The sequence below is a fragment of the Ptychodera flava genome, chromosome 7 (genome assembly GCF_041260155.1).
Source record: "Ptychodera flava strain L36383 chromosome 7, AS_Pfla_20210202, whole genome shotgun sequence".
NCBI classification, from domain to species: domain Eukaryota; kingdom Metazoa; phylum Hemichordata; class Enteropneusta; family Ptychoderidae; genus Ptychodera; species Ptychodera flava.
Genome location: NC_091934.1, coordinates 22507372 through 22518107, shown reverse-complemented (window position 1 = coordinate 22518107; position 10736 = coordinate 22507372). Strand labels below are relative to the sequence as shown.

Below are 10736 nucleotides of genomic sequence, written 5' to 3'. Positions count from 1 at the left end.
TGTCTGGGCTTAAATATCGCTTTTAAAAAGATCACTTTTTAAAAAGCTATAGATTACTGTCATAGCCGCCTGGTAGAAACGTACGTCTCCGAGGTGATGAAAAGACCCCCTAACCTAGTGAAAATAGATGGGCTAGATCACTCTGTGCAGGAGCTTGCTGTATATACGAGTGTTTTTTTTCCGCGCAGCAGCACAACGTCGAGTTGAACAAGCAATGTAGGAATGTGGCACATAGGTTATTTGCTTCAGAAGTTGAAAAACTTGGGAAAGTAGCGCACTACCTGGCCCTCATTTGATGAAGATAAATCCTATGGCTGCTTTTAAAGCAGGGTAGTGATGTACACCGTACGTACGGCCACAGGGGCTGTCTACATGTCCGTCCCCAGGGGGTGGGTAGGTGTTTCGTTGTATCGCTAATAAAGATATATTTCTACCAACCTTTGGTGTTTCGGTCTTAACTTAGCATTGCCCTTGACAATCTTGCGTATACGTTTTTATCAACATGCTGCGTCTATTATCTGATGAGTTTTGAGTGCCTAATTAGCCAAAGTAGTCAAGGGTAAATTACTAATCTGTGGACGCTCTCACCAGGTTATCACCGGATTAAATTTGACAAAGTCAATAACGAACGCACCAGCAAGGTATAACTGAAGTTATACCTTGCTGGTGCGTTCGTTATTGACTTTGTGACTGTATTAGCGATACAACGAAACACCTACCCACCCCTGGGGACGGACATGTAGACAGCCCCCTGTGGTACGGCAGTCACATTGGATATGAGCGAGTCTTCCCGACTTTGCCTACAAATAACAGGGAACAATTGACATTATTTGCAGTCAGCATGGACGATAAGATGTCAAGAGATAATATGGTAAGTTCATTTGCTATATATTTAATTAATTTTCATTTTCTTCGATCTAATACATGTGTTTTTTGTTCTATGTTGATATGCAATATCGAGCCGACCTGGCTTCGTCTATCAAACAAGCGGGGGAAGGGGTGCCGGGGCATGTACATGTACGATTTCAACAGTTGTATTGATATATTATCATTCAGTAACATTCGATAAAGGAGTAGGTAGTATGAGAAATGTGAAATTTTGCCTTTAAAATGTAAACTAAAGGAGTAATGCCGTACTGTACTGCACTGTCCAGTGTAGGCGGCGCTAGCTCCATGCCACGAGTGCATGTTGTCCGTCAACACGTTACACTTAGCGATGAATACGAGTTTGAAGGAAGAGGTTGGAAAACAGTGTTTAATTTTTTAATAATGTTTATAATTTTTCAAGATCATTGGATCAAATCTATCAATTTTTAAAGAGAACTGACATATCCATTACGGTAGTCGATAGAATAGCATGCAAGCGCTACTGCTAGGAGTAACGCGAGTGATACCGTCCGTGTGTACTAATGACCCGCGAGATAATAATACTGTTTGCGGTCGATCGTCCGGTACTCGCGTAAATCATGGAGTGAAAAATGTGATGATTTCATAAGTATGGTACTAATTTTTATCCTCTCCTTGCCTTCTCAAAAGAATAGCAGTGAATCCCTTTCATCGGCGATGATTTAGAGTGAAAATTGTTGTAAGGAAGAGTGTTTTAATCCGCCGATTTTCATGGAAAGAAAATGGTGGAATTTGTCGATCTGCAGTGCATGCAATGCAGTCGAGCGCCGCGCTGCCAAAATCAGAAAATAATCCAGCATAGAACAAAAGGTAACCTGTCAATCATCCAGGGGCCCCTGTGAAATTGTTACAATGTTTCAGTTGTTCCATTCGACATCACCCCAGCTGACATCGCGATCGTTCTGCAATGGGACTTATGCCGAGGTTGTTTACAACTAACTAGAAGGCCTCCATTGTTAATACATTAACCGATCAAGTTAAAAGAGGAAGAAAAAAGCTGCGAAAACTATTGTTCATGTTTTGACACTTTTGATTCAGTTGTCAAATAAATAGATATATTTGTCTTGCAGAGCATGTCTTTGATTTAATTTGAAAAAACTGCACCCACGTTAACAGAGGAAGTCTAAAACGATTCATTGCTGTTTCACTATTTGGAATGTCAGGGAGGCATACAACAACAATACCAAAAAAAAACAAGGATGTTCTCATTTCCAGACAGAGGGAGGGCAAAATAAGGCCCTAGTGGCTGAGGGGCCTTCAAAGGGTAAAGAGGGGTGGAGGGAATCCATAAACAGGAAAGTGTGATCTCATTCATCGACAAAGACCAATCTTCCTAGATGGCCCTCGGGGCAGCGGGCCCACTTTTTGGCCTTCGGGACAAGAGGACACACACACACACACACACAAGCACACAAACAAACGAACATTCTTACTCATTCAACAAATGTTTACACACAAACATCAACAAATAAATTCAAACCAACCACTGAATCAGTTCAAATGAACTAAATTGACTTTGGTTTATTGCATTTCAAAAGATAAACCAGAAACTGCTTTTTTGTTTGCTGCGTTACCATGTAAAAAGACATGAAAGGTGCAATTAAAAAACAAAACAAACTGTTGATCTGTCATGTTCAATTTCAAATTCAATATTTGAAGTTTAAAGGGGGGATGTAGCCTCTTCTTTCTTTGTTTTCATTTGCAAATATGAATCACATACATTTAAAGACTATAGAAAGTGTCTGAAATATACAACTACAAGTCTTACAAACAGAATGATTAGAATACATTTGCAAAAATAGTGATCAGGAGATTTTTTTCAAATTGTCAAACTACCTATAAGCAAGATCAATTTTAAATCTACTGAATTTGATGTTTTGAAAAAGTATTCTTTTAAAACATTATACAGTGAATTGCTGGAACATACATGAAAATTGTGAAAACATTTCACTACACTTCATTACATCAACCTCGAATAACTTGAAAGAATAGCACTTTACATAGATGTCATGGCTATAAAATAACATTTACAATAATTCTTTTGAGTGCAATCTACAAACCCTCATGATGGTTGTATCTGTGCTATAATCTATAAGTGTTGCAACTCATCCATTTAACTTATGGATAAATTTTGGTTAAGGGAGGGGGACTCAATCTATAGTATGAATGCAATAATGTGATATATTCTCCTTAAGGTATGAATCTGAAGGGAGAATCATCTGCTCTTAATTCTTAGGGATGAATTCTATGTTAGTTTGTTTTTGAATTCTGAGAAAGACTCCTTGTATAGGATGAAAAAGGGGATACTTCAAGTAGGGGGATATCATTGAATTAAATCCAGAGAGTGAATAGAAAGGTTGAATTGTACTAGGTTTGTACATTACCACAAATTTCTTGTCAGTAAAAGGTATTATTCAGTGAGAACGGAACAAGTGATAGTCTGGTCCTCTTATTTTTCACTTAGTGTAGCCTGTATTATGATATTGTGCTCTTTTTTCCATAATTAAGCTATTAAGTAGCAGAAGCTGTACTTGCAGACCTTTTCTAAACATGTGGACATCAAACCAAATCATATCAATGAAAGAAGAAAGCTATGGGTAAAACAATTTCTTAGGATTAGCAGTGTATTTATTTTTCTATATTTAAAAGATCTTGTGTGGGGTTGGGGTGGGGGCTTCAATGTAAAGAAAAAAAAAACAGTAATAGAAATACGGTTGTCCAAGTGCATGGTGAGATACCACATACTTCACAAGTTGACATGATTTCCCCATACAGTTGGCTTTATTTCTTCATGATGGCAGAAATAAAACATAACCTGAAAGGTACCTTCTAAGTATTGAATCATAGTTCTGCTTTCAACTGATCTTCAAATAATATTCCATGCTCTTTTCCTACTCTGTGACCCAAGCATTGTTTCTCAGTGACAATTAATTACTGTATCTTTCAGGTATTTAACCTAAATTTCCATGATGAATACTTCGATGACTGCGTTGGAACATACAAATATTACTATGGATCCACATTACTTTCCTGATGTATCATATTTTAGTTGTGAAGCAAGGAAATGTTGTGTCACAGTCACTGATTGTATCTTCTCACGAACAAAACGGTTATTCTCCCAAGCTTTGAAAATGTCCTTCAAATATGTCCAAATATGAGTCAAGTATTTTTGCAGAAATGATAGTCCATGACGAAAAACTTTGATGTTGAATGTTTCACAGATACAGTATTCTGGAAGGAGGACGGGTCGGGGTGGGGTGGAGTAGATGGTCACCTGTACGTTCCTTGAGACATGATTATTTCACTGGCATCAACCTAGGGATGAGTTTCTAATGATGAAAGTCTCACGTGTACAACCTAGTTATTTCTTGGCGATCAGCAGATTAGAATCAACAGCCACCTGAAAAGAAGATAAATTATCAGAAGAGTGTAATGAAATTCATGGAGAGTTAAACAGCTGAATGCATGGGAAAATAAATCTCAATCTGCACCAGATTATGTGATTAACCCCCTCCCCCCATGGTTCTGTATAAGTATAGTGAAGAAGGTAATAGATAAAAAATAAAAAAAACATAATACAGTGAGGTGATTTTCTCTTTAAAAATCCATCGACATTATAAATAAAAATATGGCACTGCATAACAAAAATTATTTCAAATTTAGTAAAGGTGACTGTAACACTTAAAGCAAGCAAACAATACTGAATACCAATAATAGCACAATATAAATGTAAAGTATTGTATAACGTTGTTGTGTGTGTTTTATATAAATTTACTTGCAATTTACATCAGTGGGCGTGATTTGTTTTAAGCTCTTGTTCATTGACGGGAAAGAAATATTGTGAAACGATCAACTCTTAGATTTTTTTTATGTTTGATTAGTCACTTTATTTTAACTGTCACAGTTATCATCATATTCATAGGTTTATTTATTTTTTTACCTTAGGAACACAGGTCTGAAACAGAATTTAAAACAAGTATAAACAAGGTGATATAGTAGGAATTGCTTTTTAACTATGCAAGCTCTCATTCAAAACACCGTGGCATAATTTCCTTTGTGTTTCAGTGTCACCTTACATTTGGTGCTAAAGTCAATGAACTTTGAACTCAACACAGAACAACAGTAAAAATTGGGCAGCTAGGCGTTTGCTTATTGCTTACTACTTTGCGTGAAAAAAAAAATCACGTCTGACATTGTAACTTGTTAAAGAAATTGTGATTGTACAATTTACCACTTTATCAGGATAACATATTCAATTTTACGAAACAAACGAAGTTTGTGAACATTGATAACCAAACGGTAGACCTTTGAAATGACATCAAAACAGCGGCCGATTTCGATTGCCCCGGCCGACCGCCATAATAAACAATAGACTCAGATACAGCATACAACGCGGACTTTGTGCATAGAAAGTTTCCGGTATCATGCACACTGAGAGACTGTCGATCAAAAAATTTATTACAAAGTCTCTCTCCTTGCTAGACATTGACCTAGTCGCGTGTATGTGACCCGTTGCGTCTGTTTCCAGTTCTAGCCCATGCACAGCTTTCAGTTTCTTTCTTAAAGCAGTTTAGAAAATTGCTTGACGTGTCCTCTACTCAACAGTGGGATTAGAAGACGGCAGATTTATTTTTTCTTTTGCTTGTTTAAAGCGGTTTCCCACTTTCTTTTAGCCCAAGATCAGCAGATACGTTTGCTGCGGTACCGTGCTGTATGTTTGTCAAAAGAAATTGTTGTAAAGTTTCAACATCGCTGCGATAACTTACATCACGAATCGACACAGGACCCAATTTTCAAAATAGGTCAGACTTTCTCATATATACATCATCAAAGGTACAGAAAACAGACCTAGCCTGCACATCGATTAGCTCCGGACCCGTAGCGTAGCCCCATCGGCGCAGCGTGCTATGTACTATGTAGTACATGGCATGACCTGTAGAATCACATCACAGGAGTGGTTATACGCCAACAGTTTAACCATCGAAATAAACATTTTAAGCGTCACCAGTGCTGCTTCTGTGATATTTCATTAATTTTGTTTTCCTGTCATTATAGTCAATGCAGTTTTATAAGCCTAAGGGCAGTTAAGAGGCTTTGATGGACAAGTAACCACACGATCGGTCCCCCTAGAGCGGGACCGTGGTATACGTGTAACCAAGACGGTGTGCGTGTGGTGTTGAAAACAAACTATCACTGTTCCGTGGGTTGAACATACTGCAGATTGTGAGTGACTTCTAACTTTCAATCCGACTGAAATGGTTATACAATTTCTATGGACACAGAATTACAGAAGTGGAAAGATAGCCCATGGAGGCCTTCTACACTGCAATTTTTTCTGGTTTGCCGGCCAGCTAAATTCAAGCCAAAAATAAACCGGCTTGTTTGTCAGTAAACGGATTGTTTCGAGTTGTGAATTTTGGCTTATATTTGGCTTTCTGGCATGCCAAGTCTGGTTTCTGTGCATGCCAGTTTGGGTTTTGATACGGCATATATACATGCCAAGTACAGATCACTTCAGCTTGCCAGTAAGCCAGTTAGTACTAAAGAATGGTTTACAGGCAATCCACTATTATATGAACTAGGCTTACTAGCAAGCCATGTTTAAGATACTGTGGCTTGCCCATATACCAGATAATGCTGAACAGTAGCTTATTTATAAACCAATACCACACTTCCATGGATCAATAGTAAGCCAATTCTGGTTCCATCTGGTTTGAAGATAAGCCAATATTACTGCAATGTAGCTTACCGACAAACCAATTTCTGACTAATTCTGGTTTACAGGCAAACCACTGTAAGGATTCCTCTGGTTTACCAACAAGCCATTACAAGCTGGCTTGCAGGCATGCCAATCTATGGCTTTTTGTAGGGCTTGCTGACAAACCAGTTCAATATTAGCCATATTTCCGGGGGGGGGGGGATAATTATTTCTGACCATCCTTCAAATTTAAATTGGATGTCTTCAAATTTTGTAGACACAGAGGAGGATTATCATCCCATGGAATGGCCTATTGGGTCCTCTATGTGATGGAGCTACACAAAGCAGGACTGTAAAATATCTGAAACACAAACAACAGCTGAAATAGTTAGAAATCCTGCAAGCTACATTAAAAAAAACAACAACAATCATCAAAATGAATTTCAGACTAACATTTATTGCAATTTACAAGAAATGAAACAGTCTTTGTTGCAACATAATTGAATCTAATACTTACAAGGGAATACTAAAAATGACATTCTTATGAATGCTACTTGTAAAATCATACTGATAACATAATTTAATGCATCTGATGCAAAATTGCTAGCTGTTTCACTGGGAAATCCCCTGTACACTGCAGACCACTCATAATTGTCAGCCCATTTACTTCTCATCCCAGCTTTGTCAAGCCAGAAGTACTCTACAAATTGAAATGTTCCTTTCACACATCTGATGTAATCAAAGTTTGAAACCCTACATAACTAAGCAAACCTAGCACAACATTGTCTCTTTCCATGCTGCAGAATATAACACCTTCAAGAAACAACACAACTGTTTCCTCCTTTATAGACGAGCACACCTAAACAGGGCTGCTGCTTTGCATCTCGTCCACAGAATGTGAGTTTCCAGCATCCTGCAATATAAAAGATGCAAACATTCAAACTCTGCGGTCCAAGATGAGCTGCTGGTAAAACACTCAGTGCCCAGCTACTTGTACAATGAGGGCAAGGCCTAGAAACTGGTATGTTTAGGGAATTTGCACAAGTATATAACAGTCATGTTCTTAAACACATATTTGACTGCAGGAACACAATTTTCAAGTCTTTCTTGGTGCATCAATAATCTGACATGACTGCTCAGGGCAAGTCTCTCAGTATGACAAAGATAGCTCTTACAAGTTACTGTCAATGTCATAGGCTTGCTGCAACAGTGCACTGGCAAAAAGTGTGTGAAACTACGGAGTGAATTTCACGATAATGAATTTCAATTCAAGAATATCAAAATGATTATTACAAGACAAGATATATCAGAGTCACAGTGCAATGTCCTTTTGAGACTTGCAAAGAAGTTAGTAGACCTTTGAGAAAGCATTTTATCACTCTGGCTATGCAACCCTCATCATTGATGATATACTTCACATGTATGTAGTTTGAAATAAGTAAATGAGGCTCCATTAACTGTAACTTTTGTCTACTTCTTCAGTATTTCAGTACTGTTTATCAACTACAATTTCTTGGTCTACTTTCCACAGCATACTAAAATGCCAAGTTTTATAGCCTGTATATTTGATCATTTTTATAATTGACTAATGAAGTCTTGTACGGCCCTAAATGAAATTTCAACAATAACAATGCTACATGTACATACTGTATTGAGTAGCTAAACATTGGGGATTTCATCATGCTTCAATGACTTGAATGGGAAACTGCAGTTGATAAGCAGAACAATTGTACTGGACTGTTCACACACTAGGTACATGGATGTAAATGCAGCTGTGCTAGTTATTTTTCTGACTATGCTATACTGGGGATATTATTTTAATAGCTGGTAGTCTCTGTTGCTTCTCAGGGCTGGTACAGCTGTGTGTACATCCCTGAACCAGCCCTCTGAAGGTAACAGGGTTGTATGAATTTTCAAGTGTAGTGTTACACAATGTCCATGCACTGAATCTGACAGTAATCAAATCCAGCATGTTGAAAGCTCAATCAGCTGTAACTTTTAGCAATTTCCAAGTAATTTTATTTTGTGCAAAAAAAACTGCAGTTTCTTGTTCTACTTCTTAAGGCATGATGAGTGTCAAACATACATTATCAACCCAGTTCATATGTGCATATTTAGCATTGTTACTGTTGAAAATCAAATTTCAGTCTAGAATACACCCTTTGTGCCAGTCCTGAGAGGACATGGAACTATGGGAAAATACTACTTCTTAAGGCATGATGAGTGTCAAACATACATTATCAACCCAGTTCATATGTGCATATTTAGCATTGTTACTGTTGAAATCAAATTTCAGTCTGGAATACACCCTTTGTGCCTGTCCTGAGGGGACATGGAACTATGGGAAAATACTAACCGGACGTGCGGTAAAACATACGACCTATACTTTAACATGGAAAGGTGCAATTTTCGAGTGAAAAAAGTGAAATACGAAGTGAATATTTATGCTACAACAAGAAAACACCTAGTGGTGCATTGGACTAGACTAGCTTAGGTAAGTGTTTGTGTGCATTGTTTAGCAGGTAATATTTTATAACTGTAGATATCGGTGATTTTTGGCACGCGAAGCGGGCGAGTTGTAGACTTTCATTTCACTATGTACAATGTATGACGGCGTAACATGGCCAGTATGTCAAAATCTTCAGAATTATGGGTAAAAATTCAAAATTTTAACGAATTCATACTTTGTTGACTTATGTTTTCATTGCTGTGTTTTTATTTTTGAAATATTTGAAAAAAATTGAACATTCACTTAAATTTGTTTCCGCTTAGCTACTACGGCTCCTACGGGACCGGCGCTACTGTCAGCAGGGCCATGTGACACAGTTTGCGTCTCCCACTCTCGTATCGAGTCTACAACTTGGCCGCATCGCAGGCTGAAAATCGCCGATATCTACAGTTATAAAATAATACGGAGCTAAACAATGCACATGAACACTTACCAGAGCTAGTCCCATGCACCATTAGGTGTTTTCTTGTTGTAGCATAAATATGCATTTCATATTTCACTCACTTTTTCCGCTCGAAAATTGCACCGTTCTGTGTTAAAGTATAGAAGTCGTCATATGTTTTACCACACTTCCGTTTAGTATTTTCCCATAGTTCCATGCCCCCTGGCGACAGGCGCAAAGGCTATATAGAACTCATTTGTCAACAACAACAATGGTTGTTAAACATGTACACAGTACACTGTCAGCAGAATGATCGTATTTGTGGTCACCGATGAAAACTTGCGTTATTCATGACACTGTTATATAGCTATCAAAACTGCAGTTTGTACACACAACAATGAAGATTCAAAATTGCTAAAATTTACAGCCAATGTGCCTTTACTAATTTGCACAGAATTATGGTAACAAATTTTTTCAACAAGCAATACTTACGTCAAAACCATAACCATTTGTCCAACTGCAGTTTTTCCACAAAAGACACTCTTGAGAACCGAGAAGTTTGATGCCTGTTTAACAATCAGGAAAATGGTAAATTATGTCAATTCTATTCTACTTCTATACATCAGACTAAGATTCAATATCATAAACTAGGTGCATGCAAGTGCCTCCCCTCATGTGATTGATTATTATACACCTGCTTCTGTAACCTATTGAGTTTCGTTGTACAGTAAGTTTCAGTATCAGAGGATGCAGAGTCAAATAACTTTGTGGCGCAGTACAATAACATTTGGTGTCATTGGACGCTATTTGACATTTGACCTCAAAAAACCTTTACGTCAGTGCAGGAAAAAGGAGAGATGATTTTAAATTTTTAACAAAAAGTATACTTCTAAACATTCAGTACTTCACAATGTTACTAGTGGTCAATCAAAAACCTGTGAATTAGAGTTAAATTATGCTGCTGACCTACAATTTCTATCATGTACACTGTGCTGCGCAGGTTTGAGTTTAGTTGACACGCTGAATGTGTTCTCAGTTTGCTTGCAATCGCCTGGTGAAGTATGTGACGGCATCCCAAAAACACTTTGACTTTTTTGCGGAAAATTGGACCAAAAAAGGTGTATAATAATAATGCTATTCACAAAATACCACAGTGTTCTCCACGAGGGGTTTTTGACGGGCGGTGCGCCCGGCTTCTTTTTGTCGCCGCCCACCTTTAATCTCGCCCGCCCACCTTTTAT

At 37.9% G+C, this 10736-nt stretch overlaps 1 long non-coding RNA gene across 1 annotated transcript; it reads right to left on the bottom strand.

The window, feature by feature from the left end:
* Window positions 1-7041: 7041 nt before the first annotated feature.
* Window positions 7042-10302, bottom strand: LOC139137038 (uncharacterized). Its single transcript, XR_011553296.1, has 2 exons — window positions 9988-10302; window positions 7042-7517 (listed from the first exon to the last, which is right to left on the bottom strand). It is a non-coding gene; the product is annotated as an uncharacterized lncRNA (long non-coding RNA).
* Window positions 10303-10736: the final 434 nt, after the last annotated feature.